Raw genomic sequence first — 19,836 nt, 5'->3', positions numbered from 1 at the left:
AAAGTGGTTGAACAAGTTTACATTCCCACCAACAATGAAGTAAGGTTCCTTTCTGTCCACATCCCCTCCAGCATCTGTTGTTGTTAGAGTTCTTGATTGAAGAAAAGAATTTTTATCAAAAGCTATGACCAGATAAGATGATATTAAGCAAAATGAACCCCAAGATAGGGACACAAATGGTTTGTCTTCCTTGCTATTGTTTCTAATGTATTTATAAGGTATCATGTGATTTTTTTGTTGCTTTGTATGTCCCTCCCCCACAGTATAGCCCCTGTTTTCACTGTATTTGATGTTGGTATAATTTGGGGAGGAGAAGGAAAAAACAAATTGTTTAAATAGGGATGCAGGTTTGACCCATTGCAACAATAAGATGTACAAGACTCTATGTCAAAAAATGAACTTTACAATTTAGGTGGGGGGAGGGGAATGTAGTTGAAGAGGTGGGAGGGAAGGGATGATAGGGGTAGGGGAAAAACAAAAGAGGATGCAACAATGCTGGATAAGAAATGTACTCATTACCTTGCTTATGTATTTTCACAATAAAAAACTTTTTTAAAAGAATTTTCATCATTGTCCATTGGACCTAGTGATTTAGGCCTTAATTAGAATCTTTCTTGTCCATTCTATGCCTATGTGAAAGTAGACCTTGTATGGCATATTCTGGCACCCCAGAAGTTGTGTTTGGTGTATCATAATGTTCTTTGGGGGTGGGTTTTCAACATTCAAACAATGTGTTTGGTGTATCATAATGTTCTTTGGGGGTGGGTTTTCAACAATGAATTGAAGGCAGGGGCCATTTCCAGTGCCATCTTTGATGAGCTTTCTAGAAAAATAATTGTGATTCACTTATGTTTGAATTCCTCTGCAACTCCAGTATAGCTTGAATTTGGCCAGACAATACATCTATGTATCCAAAATTAAAACAAACCCCAAATGTCACATTGGCATTGAATTGTGTTTTGTGTGATAGAATTATATATCTGTAGCGTAAGATAAATCTACAACCCCTAAAAAACAACTTCTTCCAAGCTTTCTTAGATTAGTTTGCCAAGTGCAACTCATAAAATATTTCTTGGTTATTTCAGATATTTTGTGTTCAAAGTGAGCTTACTTTGTTTTATGGTACAAAGCATTTGGTGTGTTCTTTCTTTCTTTTTCTTTTGCTGGTCCTTGGACTTGAATCCAGGGACTAGGTACTATCCCTGAGATTGATTGTGCTACTGTGCCACTTCTGGCTTTTTCTGAGTAGTTTATTGGAGGGAGTTTCCTGCCTGGGCTGGCTTCAAACCACGATCCTCAGTTCTCAGCTTCCTTAGTAGCTAGGATTACAGGTGTGAGCTACCTGTGCATGGCTGGAAGTTGTATTTATTGTTAGAGACAAAAATACTAGCTTATAGTAGTTGGATCTTTGTAAGCCAGATTTAATCAGAGCTGCTATATCAGCAACTTCATAAAGAATTGGACTTGAATGAAATAAACCTGACCTCTTAGATGTCTGGTCCTGCCTTTGAAACTTCAGCTCCCTGGCTTGTTTGCATTTAAGCTGTCTTTCCCATCTTCCTCATTATTCTGTCACACAGAATAAGAACTAATGGTTGTGATCTTGACTTTGTGATCTTTCCTTGGTTTCCCTTGATTTTTGGCATTTAAAGTATTTCCTTATTTCCAAATTTTGTTATTTTTGACCATTGAAAAGTAACACCTACCAGGGTGCTATTTTCAAAGGTTTTTTTTTTTTTTAGCATCCACAGTTGCTGGATAGTAAATCAATATAGTTGTGTTTTGTTCTTATTAAAATGTTGCACCCACTCTTGATGCACTGGGAGAGGAGGAGTTGACATGGGAAGTTGACATCCGTCTACCCTTGGCTATTGTGAAGAATCTGTGGTCTGCCCATGGAAGGGTGTGGTGAATTCCCTGCCTCATCTGTTTTTTAATTTTTATTTATTTTTTTATTGTCAAAATACTGTGCCTTATCTGTTTTTGTTTTTGATATGCAGGAGAATGAAACAGAGATTGTATGGCTCTGGACAGTCTGTCTCCTCTGTGAGAAACAGACAAATAAAATAGAAGTGGAAAATGAAAGGATCCTTCTAAATTACCTAATGGATTATCCTTATTTTCCTAGAATTCTTGAGCAAGTAAAATCTTTCATTACATAGTAATTTTTAAAATGATAATAGTGATGATAAAGTGTATTGAATGCTTTTTAATGCAGTCATTGTTCATCTAAGAAACTTGAAGGTAGGAGTAATGATGTACGTGCTAAAATCACAATTACAAGGAGACAGATTAGGGCCCTTAATGATATAACTGAAACCCCTTCTAATTTTTCTTACATACTAGATTACGTGTATTTATTGCATTAGTTACAGCTGGCTATATTTCTACATGAAGTGCAAGCATATTAAGAGCCCCAGGAAGAAGGCAGGCCCAGGCAACTCATGCCTGTAATCTTATCTACTTGAGAGTTACTAAGATTGGAACTTTAAGTTTCCTATGGAGAATAAGTAGAGGTTAAGAACGTGAATGATGTACTCATTATCTTGCCCATGTAATTGTAACCCCTCTGTGCAGTATTTTCACAATAAAAAGAAGAACATGAATGAAAGTCTTGCACCATGAGTGGACATCAAGTGTGTGTAAACGTGGCAGGGTGGTACACTCAGGTATTCCCATTTGTTTAGGAGACTGAGGCAGAGGAGGGTCATGTGCATTTCAAACTACTTTGAGACCAGTCTGGATAACCCTAGCAAGATCCTGTCTCACAATAATGAAAACCAAACAAAGCAAAAAGCACAACAACAAATAAACATAGCAACAGATATTTATGATTATTTTACAAAGCATCTTCTTTTATATACTGAGACTGAACAATAAAAGCAGAAATCCAATCATCATCTGATGTATGACTTTCTGTAGTGGGTGGGTCTGACTAGCCAATGAATGTCTTTGGTTCTGTGTAAAAATGAAAGAATAAATAAAATGAGCCTTCTTTTTTTTTTCTTGCTGGTCCTGGGACTTGCACTCAAGGCCTGGGTGCTGTCTTTGACCTTTAATTGATTTAATTGCTAGCATGTTACCACTTGAGCTACAGCTCCATTTTTGTTTTTTTGGTGGTTAATGGAAGATGAGTCCCAATGACTTTCCTGCATGGGCTGGATTTGAACTGTGGTCCTCAGATCTCAGCCTCTTGAGTAGCTAGGATTATAGGCATGAGCCACCAGTGCCTTGCTGAACCTTCTTTATTAATGCTGAAATTCTCTTCTCATCTCTTTTCTGCCTGGTTTAAAGGTTGGTCAGTTATTGCTGTAATGATAATTAATCCAGTGTTATTATTTTAATTAGATATAATTACCAAGGAATATGTATGCTTTGATATTTTTATTCTCCCTACAGATAATGAGGATATTAATTTTGTTGTTCAATCTCCACTAAAATTAACCATAATAAACTGTAATATTGTTGCATTAGAGGAATTAAGCCATGTGTTTCTGAACTTTTCTTTATTTTTGTCTATTGTCAGATGGTTGTTCCTCATGTTTGCTTATTTTGACGAAGCAGTTAACCTACCTTTTAATATCGTGGCCAACTTTGTTCTACTTTTACAGTGAAACAGAAGCCTAATGATGTATTTTGCTTCTAGAAAGTTGTGTATTATTTCAGTGTTAGTTTTACTTTTCTCCCAGTTTACAAACTTATTTTTTAGAACATTTTAAGAATATCTGGTTGCCATTTCTTACTTATGTATTTCATAATAGGTTACTTACTGTCTTCTGGTCATGTTGTTCATAGTAGTTTCCTTTAAGACAGTTACAAGTAACACCCTTGAGTTAAGTAAAGATAATATGAAGAATGAACTCTTGATAAAATCTGTCATAAGCCAGATGCTGGTGGCTTACATCTGTTATCCTAGCTATTCTGTAGGTTGAGATTTGAGGATCATGGTTTGAAGCCAGACTGGGCAGACAAGTCCATGAAACTCTTACCTCCAATAAACTACTCAGAAAAGCCAGGACACTGTATTTGATGTTGGTATAATTTGGGGAGGAGAAGGAAAAAAACAAATTGTTTAAATAGGGATACAGGTTGGCCCATTGCAACAAGGAGGTGTACAAGACGCTATGTCTTTACAATTTTGGCAGGGGCAGGGAGAGGGGTTGTAGTTGAGGAGGTGGAAGGGAAGGGATTGTAGGGGAAAAACAAAGGAGGAGGCAACAATGCTGGGTAAGAAATGTACTCATTACCTTGCTCATGTAATTGTAACCCCTCTGTACAGTATTTTTTCAATAAAAAAAACTTCTTTTAAAAAAAGCCAGAAGGAGCACTGTGGCTTAAATGGTAGAGTGCTAGTCTTGAATACAAAGAGGCTCAGGGACAGAGCCTAGGCCCTGAATTTAAGCCCCAGAGATGGCAAAATAAAAAAGAAAGGAAAAGGAAAGGACAAAAAAAAAGAAAAAAGAAAAGGAAAAAAAAAGAAAAAGGCCAACCTGTTACATATTTTATGGGAAAACATTCACTTGATGAGAAGTAGATATCAGAAAGCTTTTACAGTAAAGGGTAGATAAAAACAATTTAGTTTCAAAAATATCACTCATATAATGTTGTGAGGCAGAGAGGTACCCTTTGAGTCATTCTCTCTTTTGTGTGTTTTTAGCTGATAAATTCCATTCAGGGCTAGATTTTGGGTCACAAGGAGCTGCCCACAAATCATGACATTTTGCAGATATAATCTTTCTTCTTTGTCATTCAGCTGATGCTGGATATCATAAGTCATCTTGCAGAATTAAAAAAAAAACAATGGCTGGAGTTTTAAAAGTAGCATCATTTCCATGCCTGGAAATTGGTAGGTACTCAGGAGGTATGTGTGAAATACAGCTGAGTACTTACCAAGAGATATATTCCTTAGAGAATGAATGTGCCAAAAAAAGGGTTCAGCTCTGTGATCTATCATTCAGAACCTCAGAATTGTGCTCTTGACACCAGTATCAGTCTGACCTGTCCATGATAACTTCGTTACTGAAGGCTTTAAACAGGAGGTGAGCCTTCTCACACCATGGGAAAAACAAGCCTCTAGCCATACTCTAAAACAAATCTGTGTCCCAAAGCCAAATACCTCCATTCTGACCTATTGGTAAATATTAAATAGAACAAGCTGGAAAATATAATTAAATAGTACACTGGAAATTCACAAGGTTCCCTAAAGTATCATCTGTGGGCTATTTGGTTCAGAATATGTATAGTGCTATGTCTACATGCAGATTCCTGGGCCCATCAGTCATTGACATATAATATGTAGGGACATGTTCAGAAATCTGTACTTGTGTCTGACTCTTTCAGAGATTGCTCAAGCATATCAAGTGACCTAACCATTCTCCTGGAAGGCCAGGGAGGGCATGAGGTACTTGCATAGTCATTGTGCAAACAAATTGTGCTTTGTGCAAGAAAATAATGGGGCACATGGTATGTTTGCTTTAGACTCTTGTTATTTCCTGTAGGTATCTTGATTTTTAGTGGCAGAGTTCATTGTCTGATGATAGCACTTGAAGGAAAAGAAATAGGAAAGAATGAAAGCTAGGCGCCAGTCATTTGTGTCTGTGATTCTAGCTACTCTGGAGGCTGAAGATTGCAATTCTAAATTCCATGAGAATCTTACCTCCAGTTCACCAGGAAAAAGCCGGAAGTGGAGCTATGCACTGAGTGATAGAGCACTAGCCTTGAACAATAAGGCTCAGCAGCAGCACCCAGGTTGAGTTCAAACCCCAGTACTGGTACAACAAAAAAATAAAAATAAGAAAGGCTGGAACGAAAGGAAAAGGAATGCATGCAATTGTCTTTGCATTGCATTTAATAAACCAAATAATGGGCATATCACAATGAGCCTGGGGAAGGGGACCAAGACGAGGTTGGACAAACATGCTGGGCCAGTGCGATCCATGCAATGTTATTGTGGGGAGCGCAGAAGCTTCTGTTGTATTCTGCAATCAATGATGAGTCTCTGAAGGCAGATCAGGGAAGTCAGATGATCAGGCTTTGTCTTCAAAGAGTCAGAAAGAGACAGTGAAACTATCAAGGGGCCTGCAGTAGAGTGGGCAAAACGTTTGAACCGGCAAGAGGCCTTTGTCTGCATGAAAAGAGAAGGCCTGTGCACACCAGAATTCAACGCAGAGCAAAGGCCCAGTGGCTAACTAAAGAAGAAAAACAAAATCCCTGGTTGGGAGAGCGCCCCATGAGCAAGGCCTAATCAAAGCCCTAAGTGTCATCAGTTCTCATCATACTTTCAGGTCACCGTTAGAGGACAGCTTTTTTCCTTCTAGATATTTCTGTGTTGTGGAGCTGGCATCCGGCTTGAGGTTTTTCTGAAGCTTATGTTGTTGACTCTTTAACCTCAGGGCATTTGATTGGGAGTCGATGATTTTCCAGGGAGATTGTGATCCCGCCGTGGTCAGACTTGTGCTTTGATTAGAGAGGAGTCCACTCTTCTGGTAGCCTGTTAGTGCATTCCTTTGGACACTGGCTGTCAGTGTTCATGGTTGTCAGTGTAATGGGGCTGTCCTGGTGCACACCACCCTGAAAAGGTAGAGAGTACCATAATAATGACTGACACCTTCCCTCTCCTCTCTCCCATTAAACCATAGTCCTCAGGAACTCAGAACCTCATTATTTTTTCTGATGGAAAAATGAAGCACAGTTCATTATATTTTTTGGTCACCGTATGAGCCTTGAGTGCCCAGTGTGTCAGCTGTTGTCCAAGATGTTGCCACTGTGGAATGATTAAACAAGAAGGTTCACTGTACAATGGGAGCAAATGGGTCCTTCTCTAATGACTGCTATCATTACCCTTAGGATGAATGAAGTGCAAATGGCTTTAGGGCCCCCGGCCTTTCGGCCACTGTGTACTTCTCAGTCTTGGTCTCTTTCCTCCTGTTGGCTGTGCTGGACACATTGCTCTTGTCTCCAGCTATATCTTGCACAACTCAGGGTCCCCTCCATCTTAGAGTTCTTATGATTGTCCTTTCTGTATCCAGGGTTGTCGTCCTGGCTTTCATTCATCTGGATAGGCTGCACTGGTCCTTCAGAATTTACCTTAAGATTTCACTTCTCTGAGAAAGCCTTCTTTGTGCTCTGAGGCTAGATTCTTACCTTCAATTCCCCAAGGTTTTCCTTATTCACAGAAGAATCGGTGATCTTCATAGCTATTAATTTTTGTTTTCCATTCTAGACTCTTAAGTTTTATGGGCATAAAGAGAACAGATTAATCATTCATTCAGTAGCCTCTACACTGTCCAGCCCATATAGGACATTCAGTACACGTTTTAAGATAATTGAGTGAATAAATATAAGATAGGATGTACAGTAATTGAATAGACATGGGAACATAGGAAGTTTCACTCCAACTGTATTTGGGTGGGAAAAAAAGGAATATGCCAATATCTTTTCAAGATCAGAAATCACCTATCATTTATATGTACTATGATAGTAAAAATTTCTGTATAGAAGTTTCAACAAGTATAATAAAATTGGTTTTTAAAATCTTAATTAGAATAAAATCATAATTAGAATAAATCTTAATTGTAATAAAAATTTCAATTAATGAACATCTACCTAGGGAGTAAACAATTTGCAATGGATATCTTCCCTAGTCACTAACCAAAGTAATCAGTGATTATATTTGATCAACTTATAAATGATCTTTCTTGATCTCAAGTAAGCTACTGGATTGATGAAATTAAACATAATTTTTACTGTTAGTTTTATTTGCAGAATTGGAATTTGAATTCAGGGCTTTGAACTTGATAAGCAGGTTCTCTGCCACTTGAACCACACAACTCCAGCCCAAGTTAAATATACTTCTGAAAGAGTAGAATTATTTTTTCATGTAGTCTTATTTTGTATTAGTATACCTGCTAGAAGTTATTTCTCTTTTTTTTTCTTATTTGAGTTGTAAATCCACTGAAATCCTAACCATGTTTTAGGTTTTCATATTCTTGAACCTTTAGAATCAATAATATATTTTGCCATTTGTGGTTTTTTTTTTAAAGTAATTTACTGGCTTATTCTTCTTCCTTATGGTAGTTTATAGTTTTAACAAGGCAAATCTAAAAAATTGGACTAATTAGGTACTTTTTACATAAAGACAGAATCCAAAAGTTCTCTCAAAGACGTTATCGGTGAGGGACTGTGTTCAAGGGAAGGGAATAGACGCATGGAGAGAGGAAGAGTGGGAGAGCGCATTCATGATATTCAGTGTGAAAGTGGAACTAGGCAACTTGAAGGGATGGGCTGGGCAGGGTGGGAGAGATTGGGGAGAATGATGAAAGGGATGACGTTGATCAAGAGGCATTGTAATTAAAAACTGACTTGTTGAATAATAAATAAATGGAAAAGATATTGCTTGGGCAATGCCCAGTGCAAATGCATGGTGCTCAGTATAAGCAAATTCATTATTACTAATACCCTAGGTTATCAGACATGACAGCTGTTAACAAAACTTCCCAGTAAAGTACACAGAGTAAAAAGCAAAACAACAAAACCAAATCCCCAACACCTCCAAACCACCAATCAATATGCCTAATGCACCCAGGTTCAGCATCTTGGAAAACATTTGCTGGTGACAGCGTGTATACAAGTCACTGGATTTCCTACCATGAAGTTAGAAATTTTAGGGTTCAGTGTATTGAGAACATTTACTGAGCATTCTCACATTTCCTGTATAAATATCATTGCACGTGGCTTATTTTTCTGTTTTTATTACATATAAAATCATTTTACATGTATTTATATGCATTATTTTATGTTTTATACCTCCTGTTTAACTGTACATTGTAAAGCTGTTTTCCATTTTTGTATAGTTACAATAGTTTTATTAGTAACCAAGATTCCATCATATACATTCATTGCAGTTCACTACATCTTGTGTTATTATTGCATATTTAGATTGTGTCCTTAATTTTATTCTCAGCAATGCTGCAATAAATACTGAGTACATGTACTATTTTTTCCTTCCATCCAATTTCTTTTAGAGCACATAGTTCCAGGGGAGACTCATTGGGTTGAAGGGTTAGAAAACTTACAGTTCTAGCTGTTTTGCTATTCTGTTTCAGGATTCTGCCACTTATTACTCTGCAATATGCAATCGCCAGTAGGAATTGTTTTTCATCTCTCTGAGCCAACATTAAGTTTAATGGTTAGAAATGGTTTTGCTAATTTTGCTGGCCTAAAGTGATACTTTAAGATCGATCCAATCAGGGTTTCTTCCTTTCCTTGTGAAGAGTATAATTTTCTTATTGTTGGGTTTTTTTACAGGGTAAATTACATGTTGCTCTCATGTGCCTTTTTAGTGAATGAAAATTCTTTCCTTTCCCAAATAATAAGAATTGTTGAAAGGACCTGAGTGCATATGTGTGTATATATATATATATATATATATATATGTATATTAACTCATGAATGAAACCATTAGAACTTGTCCATTCTTCCCACAGGAAGCTTGAATTCATCTTTCATCTGTCCCCCTGAACCACCTGCCTGCTCCCATGTTAAGGTTTAAATTCAGAACTAATCCTTGCTAGGCAGGTGCCAGTTTTGCCTTTAGTTTTTCAGATAGGATATCCTGCTTTTGTATGGGCCAGCCTTGGACTGTAATCCTCCCATCTTTGCCTTCTGTGCAGCTGGGCTTACAGGCATAATTATACCACTCTGACCTGAGCAGCATACATAAATGCATAAAAAGTAGGGCAGGGTACTGCTGTTGGGGTGAAATGACAGGCAGGGGAGCTCTCGCCTACTTATTTGCATTCCTCATGCTCGCTGACAGCTGAACTTCTCAGCAGCATGAACATTAGCTTCTTTTCCAGGAGAAGATACCATACACCTGAGAAATGATGTTCTCTTGGTCCTCACATTACAAACTGGAAGGAAAAAGAACTGTTGTTTCCAAATGGGAGTGTTCTAAGGCAAGTTTCACTGTAGACTTGCTGAGGAATCAGGCATGCAGAATTCATTTGTCCTCCTTCAGTGTGCAGTAGAGTAGACACTTGGTGAAGACAACATATCGATTGCTGGGAAGGATGCAAAAATAAATGAGGTTGTGATTTAGCCATGAACAAGCTTTCAGTGTAGCATGGGAGAATGCAATGCATATACCAGTAGCAACATGATGCGGAGTTATGAGAGATTTCCCCAGCTGTAGGAAAAAAATGAATTGGATTTACATGTGAAGAGAAGTCGACTTACTCCCTTGGGATGGGGGCAAGCTTTACAATACTTTACAAGTTTTAACAAGATTTCGATGGACAGCATTGAGGTGGCGAAAGGAACATTGCATAAAGGACAGGCAGGTGATAGTAATGGTGGTGAGCTGGGGGGATGGAAGGGATAGAATTTCAGTTTGTCTAGACTTCAGTTTGTCACGAGGGCAGTGGGCGCCAGGCCCGAGGGCTGCAGATATTCAGAATTTTAAGGCTCCTCATTTTTGGAGTAGAGCTGTTTGAAGAGCTATTTTTACAGCACCTTAAACATTTTGATACAAACTGACAGGTAATGAACCTTTCTGTTGTAGCTTCTGGTCTCACACATTGTTTTCTTCCCCAAGAATGTCGTAACACATACGTGTGGACATGGGAAGAATAGCATGGTATTATGGGAAGGGGGGTAGAGATGTAAAAGTGGGTTGTATCTCAGCTGTACTGGGCTTTGGGGAGGTAAGCTTCAGCTTGAAGCTACATTATTTTCAAAGTTTCAATTCAAGCCTTCTAAAATTGTAGTGTGCCTTAATGATATGTTTTCTTTTTCTTTTTTTTTTGTGTGTGTGTGGGGTCTGGTCGTGGGGCCTGAACTCTGGGCCTGGGCGCTGTCCCTCAGCTCTTCAGCTCAAGGCTAGCGCTCTACCACTTGAGCCACAGCGCCACTTCTGGCTTTTTTTTCTGTTTGCTTCTATGGTGCTGAGGAATGGAACCCAGGGCCTCATGCATGGGAGGCAAGCGCTCTACCACTGAGCCACCTTCCCAGCCTCATGATGTGTTTTCTTAAAGGTGCAAGGTCCATGTGCTGGGCAGATCAGGCCCGTAATTCTAGCTACTCAGGAGAGTGAGATCTGAAAGTCTCTGTTTGAAGTCAGGCTGGACAGGAAAGTCTTTATGACTCTTAGTACCGCCCCCCCCAAAAAAAAAGAAAATCTGCAAGTGGAGCTGTGGCTAAAGGGGTACAGCACTAGCCTTGAACAAAAAAGCTCAGGAACAGTGCCTAGATCCTGAGTTCAAGCTCAGAACTGGCGCGCGCACACACACACACACACAGCTTATTAGTGTCAGAGTCAGAACACACATACACATTACACAGCTTGTTATTAGTGTCAGAGTCAGAATTTGCACCAGGACATCAGACTGACAGTCTATATGTTTAACCACTACACAGAACTTTTTCCTCTTGGACCTTTGGAAGGGAAGATGCAGATGTACAAATAGCACTCCTGTCATTGCAAGGTTGTGCTCCGGAATGTTAGAAGTAGAATTCTACTTAGAAGTAGAATTCTAAGTGCTCCAAACAGTGTTAGCCTTTCCCCTTACAAGAGCTGCAGTTGTGGATGTAGAATCTCATGAAAGAGCAAGGATTAGAGTGGTTTGCAGAGAATAGATACAGTGCTATGCTGAGCTTTGGAAACACAAAACTAGAAGAGTACCTCAGTGCTATGAGATCTGGCATTGTTAGATTTTTCTAGCCCCTAGATCATAAACAGTGATCATGACCCAGCCCTGTTCTCTAAAAGCCCAAAATTTAATCAAAGTCTCCTTTGAGAAACAGTTTACCATAGAGTCGCTCACTGTGTATGTGTGCATGTGTGTATGTCTTTGTGTGCTGTATATTTTGCCCTTTGATTTTGCTGACAGTCCACGTTGGAAAGAAAAGTTGAGTCATCAATATAAAGCTAGTTTATTAGTTTGCTGACTAATTAATGTACATGATTTGTGCTCTATAAACTGCTCTGTAGAGAGAAAAGGGGTTTGGTGATGTCATCCTTGTATTTACACTGCCTGAGAGAGCCCAAGCCTCCCTATGTAAGCTTTACGAGTAAGGCTTTTCAGTTCATAGCCAACATGGAATTAACACCCACACTGACCCCAGGAGCTTGTTATGAAGCTTAAATGGGATAATGCATAGAAATTGCCTACGTGGAGTGCCTGACATATCTTGGCCTTTGATGGGAGTGACAGAGATAATAATAGAAATCCCAATCCAAAGTGAAAGCCGGAACAAGCAATTAAAACTACTCTGAGTAAATCTCCCAGCATTCCTCTGAATGCACATTTATCATCCCTGGTGCATGCACAAAACTTTCAAGGTAAATTTGAACAAGTGTAGAACTTAAGTTATTGGAAGCCCCTGATCTTTGGTCCACTTCTTTCACATTCTTGGATTGTATTCTAAGTTCATTGCTGGGGATTATGGCCCAGGCTTATCTAAAGGAATAGTCACTGAAGTGTTATTTTTTAACAGTTGTGATTAGAAAGAATCTAAATACTCAGCTATAGGAGAGTGTTTTCATATTTCAGCATTAATGTGTTACTAGGATGGGAGATCATTTTATAGAATGTGAAAAAGAACAAGACATGAGAGAAGAATGTATTATGGTGAGAGACAGTGCTCATCTCTTAATAGTTCAGCAGAAAGGCAAGATCACATAACTTTCATACTATGAAAATATTATTAATAAAATATGTAAAGGAAGCAACTTAATGCATTTCCTCAACTAGGAAAGGCATACAATATTAATGATAATGAAATATTCTGGGTTATTTTAGGGTAGTTTCAATATTCCTGATTAGGGGTGTGTTTGTGTGTGTGTGCATGTGTGTGCATGTATGCATGTGTGTGCATGTGTGAGTGCATGTGTGATATAGTCATTCTGTCGGTGAGTGTTGTCCAAATTTAATTTTTCTAAATTTTACTTAAAATTCATCAAACATGAATCATTCTTTACTGTGAATCTGTTTCATTTTTCCAAGAACTGAGGTAAGGTGCTGGGGAGACAGAGCTTATAAACTAAGGGCTGCTGGGTACTAGAAACTCACATCCCAGAGAGGAGAAGATATGCCAGGAAACAAAGGAACTCTTAGATCTAACTGTTGTTATTCTCATGTCAGCACTAACACACGGATCACGTACAGTTAAAAATAATCCGGGCCATGGTCATTCAGCATGTTTGTGTGAATTTTAAAAAGTTGGGCTCTCTGTGGAAAATGAATTCTAGGAGAACTCACCTCCCAGGTGAGTTCTTTGAGCGTTACAGAACAGCTGGGTTCAGGTCCTGCCCCTGCCCTCAGTGGAGCATCTTCCTGCTGCATACATTCTGCTCACCTGGACCCAGAGGCCCTGCAAATACCCTTGAGATGTCCTGAAATTGACCATGAAGCACAGTAAATAATATTCCGTTCTATAACCTGGACAATAATTATTGTGCACACTGAGGGCTGAGAAATACTGAACTAGACTGAATGATAGAACAAAAGGAAAATCCATAGACAGTTGTCTGCTTAATGCCTAGCATGCAGTGAGGGATGTGTGAGGCATGCTAAAATGTTCTTATTCAGCTCCAGAGTTTTCTCCTCTGTATGTTTCTATTCAGTCTCTGTAATACACATTGATAGGTTTTAAAAAAAATATTATGAGTGTAGTATAAGAGATGAGAAAGCATCTAGCCCCAGGAATATCACACAGAGTAAATGTTTACTAAATATCATGGAGACAACCTCAACCTTGCTCAATCATATCTGTGTATACATTGTTCTTTAAAAAAGTTTTGGAGAAGAATGCAGTGATGTCATTGGCAAGAACATGGGTGGAATTACATGTGTTGAAGAAGATGAGCCAAACTCAGAAGGTCAAATCTTGGGTAGTGTTGCTTATTTGTGGGTATATACCTAAAATGACAATGGTAGTGATGATTGATGATGATGATTATGCTGAGGCCAGGAATGGTGCCCTATTAATATTTAGGAGGAGCTATCTGGAAAGGGATCTTTGTGAGGTAGGGTGGGGAGGGAATGGGAGAAAAAGAGTGAGATTGAAGGATCTTTCATCCATCAATCTAATCTTTATCCAATGTATCTTCTATCTTAACAGGTATCATTTATATCTATTAATCTAATCTACCTCTCTATCCATCCATGAATCCACCCATGCATCTATGGATAATTATTGTCAGGCATTAGTTTATGATTATGCATTTTCAGAGAAAGAAACCCAGAAAAGCTGTGGTGTAATTCAGTCCTAGAGCAGAAGATGTGGTATCTGAGCTTAAGCATTGATTAGAAAGAGAGAGAGAGAGAGAGAGAGAGAGTGTGTGTGTGTGTGTGTGTGTGTGTGTGTGTGTGTGTGTGTTCCCATTCAGGCTCTCAGTAGATTCACTCCTCCTACCTATGTTGGAAAGAACAATCTAGTTTGCTTAGTCCACTGACACAAACGTTAATTTCATCTGGAAACACCTTCACGGCCACATTCAGGAATAATATTTAATCTGGGATCCCCATAGCCAGGCGAGTGAATGTGTAAAGTTAACCACAGCAGTCTCAACTTTTCCAAAGATAGAGACTCAGCCCTTGCGCATGTGCTGTGATCCCACTGGGATGCAGTGTGGGTTTATTATATGTCCAAAATCGTGTGCAAAACAAGATGTTCCAAAGAAAGTTAGATTAGCTTTTTGTGACAACCTTCAACATTCGCTTTCTTTTTGCTCTAAATATAAAAAGGCAAGCAGTGGTATAAACAACAGCTCCCCTGTGTTAGTCAAAGCAATAGCTGCCTCTTTGTTACTCATGGTGTCATTATTCCCTATTTCCCTGTGTCTAGCCCTCTCCTCTGGGGAGCTCAGAACTGCTCGGCTGCAAATTCATATTTGATGTTCCTGTTCTAATCCCAGATTACTGAACAAGGACAGCAGGAACCTCCTAACAGAGAGAAGCTCAAAGTGGGAGGAAGTCATTAGCTTGTCATGAGCCACTAGGACCTGATGAAAAGTCAGATTACCAAAGATTTAAGCTGCTATAGATAGCAAGTGAAATGCTCCTAGGGTTTTAATCTTGAATACTTCCACTCCACTTAAAAGTAAGTACTTACTCCCAAAGTATTTTTAACATTCAACAGAGAGAAGTATCCCATTAAAAAACTTAATTTTTTGCAAAAGGAAAAGAAAAGGGAGTAATGACTGTAGAAAGGATGATGTGTGGATGACAGCCCTGCGTTGTGATTCAGTGTAGACTGTTGAGCAGGGACACGGGGATTCATACCCCAGCATCTCCTGTTTGTTTACCTCACTATGGCTCTGTTTCCACATCTGTGAAATCGAGACTGTATTAAAGACAGCTGATGTCCAAGACTTTGTAGAGGATAAATGAGTTAACACTTGAAATAGCATCTGGCAAAGACTTAAGCATTTAATAAATCTGAGACTATTATTATTGCCACAATTATGATATTCATAAAGGTTGGCAGGGATTGTCCGATGTGCTCGTTGTCAAAGCTCTTATTATGAGGAATACTTCCTCCTAAGGAGCTAATTGCTTATAAGGAAAATAAATTGAATCCATTTTTTATGTACCATAATGTACTTGTTCAGATTTCATTTTATAAAATAAAACGTATGGTGATGTGTTATAAAATTTTCAGTTTGTAGAGTACCTCTATGTGTGTTCATTCATCTGACCTCTCCATCGGTATGCAGCTGGGGCTCTGAGAAATTAGGTGATTTCATCTAGAACCCACTGGTGAGTGGGTAGGTCTTGAATTCTCATCTCAGATTCCACTGTATCACTCAAGCTGAGTGTAGGAGCCCAGTGTGGTAGAGAACTTGCTAGAATTACAACTTGAATGGTGGACCTGCACTTGCTACCTGGTAAGAAAACTACTTGATTTCTCTGAGCCATGGTTTCCTTGTCTATTAAAATTACAACATAGTGCTTTTTTTAAAGTCTTGCTTGGCAGATAAAAAACCAACTAGATTACATGCAAGTGAAAGCAATCCTACCTCTAAGTCTACAACAGTTACTTTTTTTTCCTTTCATTTCTTCAGCCCTGAGAATGTCCTGTGCATGGCACCAAAATTATTATTTTTTGGTAACTAATCTCATGTTTTCTTAACGAAAACCTGTGTCACAATTTGATTATAGCAGCAACAGGATCTTGTGATTGGTAGGATTTCATTCCTAGTCATTCATGGTGATTAATGCGCTTCTGTGAAAATGGAAAAGGAGACCAGGCGAGGAATGGAGGTAATAAAAGAGTAAAGAAAGAGAGGCCCATCTTACTCTCTACTTCGACAACTTGCAGACTTCATTAACAGCTAAGCAACAAGGAGAATGACTTCATCTCTTTACTCCTGTGAACTTGGTGTTCTAGACATAAAAATAGAGGCTAGGCAAGGACATGTGTTCAGAGGGTAAACAGTGCACTGCGTTATACCATGCAGGTGAAATTTTCTAATTTATTCAGAATTAACATTTTGATTGGGAACCAACAGCTTGGTCTAGAGGATCTTTGGATTAAACTCTGTGTTCCAGGTACTTCATTTCCATATGGTGCCAAGATTTTAAGGTGAAAATACCGAGGGGGAAAAAGCATAATGGTAAAGGTACAAGAAATGAGTCAGAGAGTACAAGAATTTTGTCTGTGTATATATTGGGGTTACTTTGTGAACTGATAACTTCTTGGTTAGTTCAAGGATTAATATATTTCAGATACTTGGACTTTTTTTAAATAACACAATAATTTTCAAAGGAAGGAACTTTGAATTGGTAAATCCTTTTAGTGGTATATATCTCTATCTCTATTTTTAAAAAATGACAACTCATTAAGCCAGGCATTAGTGGCTCATACCTATAATCCTAGTTACTCAGGAGGCTGAGAGTTGAGGTTCACTGAAGCCAGCCTGGGCAGGAGAGTCCATGAGACTCTTATCTATGGTTAATCACCAGAAGGGCAGAAATAGGGTTGGAAAGTGGTAGAGTGCCAGCCTTGTGAAAAAAGTTAAGGGTCAGGCCCTAGAGCATGGGTCAAACCCCAGTGCTCCCCTTCACAAGTCTTTAGTAAGCCAAGTGATTGTAGTTCTAAAATAAATCTCAGAGCTACCTGTTGCTCTCCATGTCCACTTCCCTAATGCCACGGCGTCAACTTTGTTTTTCACCTGATTACAACATTGCATTTCCAGTCTGTCTCCTTTGCAGCCACATCTTCAGGCTCATGATCCGTGTACTCCAGAAGATGTTTTGAAAGTATCAAATCAAATCCTCTTACATTTCTGCCTTAGAACCTCACAGTGGCTTCCCATTTTACTTACTGTACTTAAAGACTCAATTTACCATCCTAGTAAGACCTGGCTGATCTGACCCCTCTATCTCTAATATTCCCACCCTGTTCCTCAAATTCCCCTCTCACTAGCTTTATTTCTGATCCCAAAGTCAGCCAAACACACTGTGCTTTATATCTTTGCATTTCCTGTTCTCTCAGTTTGATTAATTCTGTTCTTTCCTGTTACATAGGTCACAGTCTAAATGTCACCTCTTTATAAGGACCTTCTCATTCTTTCAGTATTTGTATTTTCATAAGCCTGAAATTGAGAAAACAATCCATATGGCCTTATATTAAAGCAAATCTTTTTTTTTTTAATTTTGGAAATTTCAACGTATCTTCTCTCAAACCTGCCACAGGCATCCTTCCCCTCCCAGGGCCTTGTATGCAGCTGACAACCGATTTCTATAAATTGCACGGTCCTCTTCTCTCAGCGTACCGCCTTTGCGAGATGTTGTCCTCCAGACACATTGAACTCCTTCACAGAGACTGATGGTTGTGTTTATTTGCAAAGAACAATAAATAAGGAGAAAGTAGGGAGATTATTCACTATTCACATCCTCAGTCCTTGAGAGAGGCTGCGAGGAGATGAATTTAGGAAGGCTACTTTGGGAATTATAATTCATGGCTTGTTTGGGGGAATGCATTTTGGAGGAAAGTGAATAGAATCAAGTAGTAATTCCTCTGTATCTACATTGATCTTGTTTTTTTTTTAAAGGAAAAAACCAAAAAACCTTCATCCAAACACAATATAAGATTGAGGGGAATTATCCACAGATGACAAAGTATAAGGTTGTATCAGTAAATCAGAATCATAAAAATACTAATTAAAGTGAATACTTACCAAGAGCTTTTACATCTTTGCATTTTGCTTGGATTTCTATATCGCTCTCTCATCCAATCCTCTGTACCCCTTTGTAGTCGATCATAACACTATTTCTGTTGCTTAATGGAGGCAGTGGAGGCCCAAATGGCCCCACGCCTCATCCCCAAGCCATTCTACCAGCAAGTGCATAAGACAGGATTTGGACTCTACAATTCCCTTCTCTCTGTTAGGGATTTGTGGTGTATTTCTCTGCTCAGGCTGTGATCGCTAAGTACCAGAGACTAGGTGTTGTAGCTTAATTCTTAACTATCCCCTGTAACTTCATGTGTTGAAGTCTAGATTCCCAGTGCAGCAGTGTTTATAGAGGCTAAGGGTTTGGGATATGGTTGGGTCATGAGATTTCCTACCTCACGACTGAATGAATTCATTTATGCATTCGTAGCTTGATGAATTTGGAAGAAGGGATTGGTTATGGAAGCAGCCTGTGTCCCTCTGCCTCTGGCTGCCACAAGGTGAGCATTTCTGCTGTGGACCACACCTTCCTGCCATGATGCTCTCTGCCTCAGCTCAGGTTCATAGCAATGGGTCTGGGCTGCCATGGTATGGAAGCCTCTGAAATCATCCAAAATCAACCTCTTTATAACTTGGTTCCTCTTTATAACTTGGTTATATTAGGTATTTTGTCACGGAAATGGAAAGCTGTCTGAAACACTAGGTGACTTATAAAACAACAGAATTTTTATTTTCACCCAGATTGGGTAGCTGGGAGTTCAAAATCAAGGTGCCCTTGTCCCTAAGGCGAGTTTCTTTTGAGGACTTCCCCCTTGTCTTACAGGTTACTGCCTTCACACTACATCCTCACCTGTCCATTCTCTTGTTTAGACTCCTGGTATCACTTGTTCTTATAAGAAATGCTAATCTAGTTTGATTATACCAATTTATTTCAGCTTAATTTCCCCCATAATGGTTCGGTCTCCTAATGCAGTCACTTTAGAACTTAAACCTTCTATGTAGGAACGTTGAAGAGGGGATGGTAAAGTTTAGTCCATAACAAGAGCCAGCAGATTTAACCAGTGTGCTCAGCTCTTGATTGAATAATGGTACTTTGGTTAAAATTATTCTAATGTCTATGACCCTGTCTCTGTCATGGATATAGCAAGGAGTTGGCTATTTAATTTTTAAAGTCTTTTCCCATGCTAAAAAAAATACTATAAAAGAACTGGGCACCAGTGGCTCATGCCTATAATCCTAGCTACTCAGGAGGTTGAGGTGTAAGGATCAAGGTTCAAAGCCAGCTCAGTCAGAAAAGCCCTGGAGGCTCTTGCCTCCAATTAACCACCAAAATGCCAGAAGTAGAGTTGTAGCCCAAGTGGTAGAAGCACTAGCCTTGAGCAAAAAAGCTCCGAGATAGTGTCCAGGCCCTGAGTTCCAGCTCTAGGCCTTCCCCAACCCTCCACAAAAAATGCTATGAAATCAATATTGTATAATTCACTTAAGTATAATTAAAATGGGGGGTCATTCTAGTACTAACTGCTGTGAAAGTGAGAAATGATAGAGATGGTTTCTGGGGCCATATTCATTCTTCCCTTTGAAATTACTCTTTTCACATGTTATTTTCTCTCACACACAAGAACACACTTTTTATTCTTGCTTCTTACTCTTTTATCTGG

The sequence above is a fragment of the Dipodomys ordii genome, unplaced genomic scaffold (genome assembly GCF_000151885.1).
Source record: "Dipodomys ordii isolate 6190 unplaced genomic scaffold, Dord_2.0 Scaffold135, whole genome shotgun sequence".
Classification (NCBI taxonomy): domain Eukaryota; kingdom Metazoa; phylum Chordata; class Mammalia; order Rodentia; family Heteromyidae; genus Dipodomys; species Dipodomys ordii.
Note: the sequence above shows the minus strand (reverse complement) of the source record.